This window comes from Carya illinoinensis, chromosome 1 (assembly GCF_018687715.1).
Source record: "Carya illinoinensis cultivar Pawnee chromosome 1, C.illinoinensisPawnee_v1, whole genome shotgun sequence".
Lineage (NCBI taxonomy): Eukaryota > Viridiplantae > Streptophyta > Magnoliopsida > Fagales > Juglandaceae > Carya > Carya illinoinensis.
In genome coordinates, this window is record NC_056752.1 from 14,488,566 (window position 1) to 14,493,401 (window position 4,836).

The 4,836-nt window shown below is 35.0% G+C and overlaps 1 non-coding gene across 1 annotated transcript; it reads right to left on the reverse strand.

The window, feature by feature from the left end:
• Window positions 1-3,951: 3,951 nt before the first annotated feature.
• LOC122293813 lies at window positions 3,952-4,059 on the reverse strand. The gene has a single exon (XR_006237367.1). It is a non-coding gene; the product is annotated as a small nucleolar RNA R71 (small nucleolar RNA).
• Window positions 4,060-4,836: the final 777 nt, after the last annotated feature.

The following is a 4,836-nucleotide window of genomic DNA, read 5'->3' on the forward strand; positions in this document are numbered from 1 at the left end:
CATATTACATCAGAGACCATGTTTAACCCCTATGGTAGGGTTGTGCAAACCCCATTATCTAACTGAGTATAAACAGAATGTGAATTTTTTCCTTATTATTTTCGGAGCACCGAATGTGCACACAGGAAAGACAACCAAAGAACAATTTTGTTTCTAAAGTGGGTGCACTAAAAACAGAACAGTTGGTACCAACCCAAACAAAAGCCACGATTAGCACCCATGTATGTCAAAGAGATCACCACCACAAACCATATCCCGATTCAGAATGTCATGCCAAAAGTTTTCAAAATTCATATCATATCAGAGTTCAAAACATTTTTAAAATAGAATAGAATCAGATCACAAAAATATAATTTATGCACAAAATTTCATATTCATTCTCTTTTGCACAGTTTAGAAACAAAATGTCAAAAAATAAGCTCATGTCTACACTAATCATGACAAAAATACTTTCGCTTTCATACAAAGTTGATGAGTAATGCTAAAACAAACAATTGAGGTTGTTTTTCATATTTCTTTTCAAAAACCAAAAGACGCATATTTTAAAAGTCAACCTCATTTCGTTTTCCTTTTATGCAAAGTCTAGTATAGGAACCCCGCTTACCTAGACTTCTTAGCCTTTTGAAAATTTCCTTAACACTGCCGAGTAAATATTAATCATCACCTACAAAATAGTCACATAATTCTCGTAAATTTCTTGTCGAACACATATTTCGATATTTAAACCCGAAATGCTAAATTAACCTATTCTAAATCCTCAAAACCTAAAATCTTCATAATTCCTAAAATACCATCCTTTTCCAAAACCATCAATTATCCACTTAACCTAATTCTCACTTATTCACAAGGTTTATTTAAAAATAAATTAAAAGCCATTCCGTTTAAAAAATAAATAAAAATTCGTTAAAATAAAAATATTACCCAACCCAAAAATAATTTAGAACCCGAAATCAACCCAACAATATTTTACTTTAAAATTACTTAAAGTAACACAAAAACAATATATATATATATATATATAGAATCAAGTAAAAACAAAACCACTTAAATAAATCCTTAAAACACCGTGTTTTAAAAACTAAGGGCAAGACTGTAATTACACCAAAAACTTAAGGAGGATTTACGGGAATAAAAATATACGGAATGGTTTTAGGAAAGCAAGCCTCTTTGTAATTTAATAACACAATTCCATAGCCAAAAATAAAACCTAAAGCAACTCAAGGTAAACTTTCAAAAACTAGAGTATAAGGCAGCTTACCCAACCAAACAGAGGGCACAAAGCAGGAGCAAGTAGAGCATGAAAGAGTTGGGTTGGTTCGAAGGTGAGTGGTGCAGCTGAAAGTGAACTAAAAGAGAAAGAATGGAGAAAGAGACAGAGGAGGAAGGCTCAGTTCGGGCTTACCAAGAGGAGTACAGCAGACCTTGGGTGTTACTCATGTACTGTCGTGGCTTCGAGGTTGAACAGCCGGGCGGCAGTGGAAGCTACACACAATGGCTATAGTGCTTTGTTTTGGTGGCTACAAGGATGGCTATGGTGGTTGAGCATCTTGTCATGTGGATTGGAAAGTGTGAAAGAAAAATTGGCTGCGGTGGTTTAGCTGTGGATTCCTACGGTGATGAGTTGGCTGGGCAACGAAGATCTTGGCAGCGTTTGCAGTGGATATGCCCCACGATGGTGCAGCTTAGCTATTGGCCATGCATGTGGAGCTAACACGGTCGCTGGGCTATTTTCATTGTAGTGTACAATGCCTTGAATCGGTGTAGAAGAACAAGGTGTTATTTGGAGGAAGGGTTGTTCTGTACGTAGAGGGAGGTTGCGGCTTGAGGTTTCTTCTTGCAAGAAAATCTAACCGTACTATAAATAGGGAACCAAAAGAATAAACCCTAGGGAAAGAGACGTGTATGGGTGGTGGACGGGGAAGGTGATGAGTGTACGAAAGTGCACTCTAAATATCCTATTATTGGACTAAATTGCTAAAACGTGAATAGAAATCATAGGAATTAATGTGTATTCTTAAATTGAGTTTCTGTTTACGTTGAGATACTCCTAAGCATTTTTTTTTTATGTTTCATTTCAGAATTTATAAAAGAGCAAGTCAAGCCCAGTAAAATTCAAAGGAGGACATTCATGGGTTTGAGAGCAATTTGAAAGAAAAGAAAAAGAAAAAAAATCACAAAATGAAATCATAAGAAGTCCAAGTCTGAAATTCGCTAGGAGACAGTATGGACATATTTAATTTTTTGACTGTATCTTTTTACTCACATATCAGATTGATGCGATTCTTGATGCATTAGAAATCTATCTTAAATGGCTATAACTTTGTATCTAATAAGAATTTCCAAATTCGAACGCCTGAAGGGCATACGTGGCTGCCAAGATAAATCCTAAAATTTAGGCATTTTTTTATGTGGAAATTAAGAGAACATTAGGGTTTCTTTCCTACCCTATATAAGCATATCATTAGCACGAAATAGAGAGCGAGAGAAGGCACAAGAGGCAGATCTGAAGAGAGGAGAAAATCACTTCCATGGCCACCATTCGCTTCAGTTTTCTCCGAAGATTTTTGTTGCCCAGTATATTTATGGGTAACTAAATTCTCAAGTAGGGTTAGTGATGAACTTGCACATTAGATGATATTTCTAATTTATTTTTAATTCATGTATTTGATTTTCAATTACTAAACCTCTTTTGTTTTACCATTCTCAATTCATCGTTGATATTTTCTTTTCCAAATAATCATAGAATTTATTCTGTTTATGGATTCAATCATGCTTTTTCTATTGAATGGAATAGTTCTTTGATTATATTTGGACCAATTATTTATCTATATTGATTTAGTTTTTTGCTGCAATGTCGCTCCCTGAGTATATTGTTGTCATTGAATTTTTTCAATAGAGATAGTAATTTACGTATTTTAAAAGTGGTAAATGATTTTTTAAAGGGTTACATTTAATTTAATTTTGGTTTATAAATCTATACCTTCCGATTGGAATTTTCGTAAATTGATTTCCTAATTGAGTTATCCAATGAATTAAGAATAATTAAAATACCATATTTGTGCAAGGGATTCCCGACACTCTACTGTTCATCAAATTTGAGTACTTTTTCAGTTAATCACTTTGTTTCATTTTAATTTGCATTTAAAATTAATTTTTTTCTCTATTAATCATTTAATATTTTTTTTTAGTTTTTTTGTTTCTTCTGCTATTCTTTTAAATTGTCTCCCTGTGGAATCGATACCTCAAAGCTGTGCTACAACTACCGCGTTATTCTTTGAGCGTAATCAAATTTTGGTTCCGTTGTTGGAAAGACAGTAGAAGAATTGTGAGATAGTTTTTCTTTTCAGCAGTTTGTAAAGGCGGTAACTCCGTTCCCTCTTTTAGTTTGCTGCATCTTTATTTTATTTTCTTTTTCCTTTTTTTGTTTTTTTTAATGTTGCATTTTTCTCTACCTTGAATGCATAGGTATAGAGACGCCTTGGGTCAATTTGCTTGTAGACCTTTATTAGAGTCAGAGTCAGAGCCTAATTTTTCTAATCATTTGTTTGATAATTTTTCTAATTCTGAGGAAATGAGTGAATACGAAGATCAACCCAATAGGATCCTTCAGGATTACCTCCACCCTACACGCACAGCCACACCATCATGCATTATGTTTCCAGCTAATACTCGTCAATTGGATTTTAAAATAGGGATGATACAGTTATTCTCTACTTTTCATAATTTGGAAAATGAAAATCCATATGTGCACATTAGGGAGTTTGAGGAAGTAGTTGCGATTTTTCATAATCAAAATGCAACTGATGACATTGTGAGACTTGAGTTCTTTCCTTTCTCTTTGAAGGATAGAGCTAAGAGTTGGCTATACTCATTGAGACCACGATCTATTGGGTCATGGAATGAGATGACTCAGATCTTCTTTAATAAATATTTTCCCCAACATAAGACTAATGCTTTAAAAAGGCAAATCTCCATCTTTGCACAAAATGACAGTGAGACTTTCTATCAGTCTTGGGAGAGATTTAAGGAGCTATTGAGTATGTGTCTTCACTATGGGTATGAGAATTGTCACTTAGTGAGCTACTTTTATGAGGGAGTTACACCTAGAGAGCGTCAATTTGTGGAGATGACGTGTAATGGTGAGTTCTTACAGAAAAATCCTGATGAGGCCATAGAATACCTCAATGAACTTGATTAAAAAGCTCATACTTGGACTGGACCTAGTGCTAATAAGAGCACAAATAGGTCACGACCTGCAGGAAACCTAAATGGTGGTGGAATTTACCATCTCAGGGAAGAGGATAACCTAAAGACTAAAGTTGAGATGCTCACTAGGGAACTAAAGGTGTTGAAGACTAAGGACTTAAAGCCAACACACGTGGCTAATCATGCAGAGTCTTTTGGACCATGTTTTGTATGTGGGGGGATAGATCATATTGCCAAAGAGTGTCCCACATTTGCTGAGATGAGAGGGATGTATGAGGAACAATGTAATGCCTTAGGTATGTACATAAAACCTGTTGCACCTTTCTCTGATACCTACAATCCTGAGTGGGGTAATCACCTCAATTTTAGTTGAAAATCTGAAAACCAGCAGCCTACACAACCCCCTAGATCATATCATACACCTTTATCTTCTAGGAGTCCTTTAGAAGACACTTTGCATACTTTTATTGAGGCACACAGTAAAACTAATCAAAAGTTTGAATCTTTGATTAAGGAGATTGTTGAAGAAAACAAAGAGATAAAGAGTCATATATCCAAGATAATGAGCTCCTTGAGTGTGAATGAGTGTGGCAAGTTTCCTTCTCAAGCTCAATCTGCACCCCAAGGTCA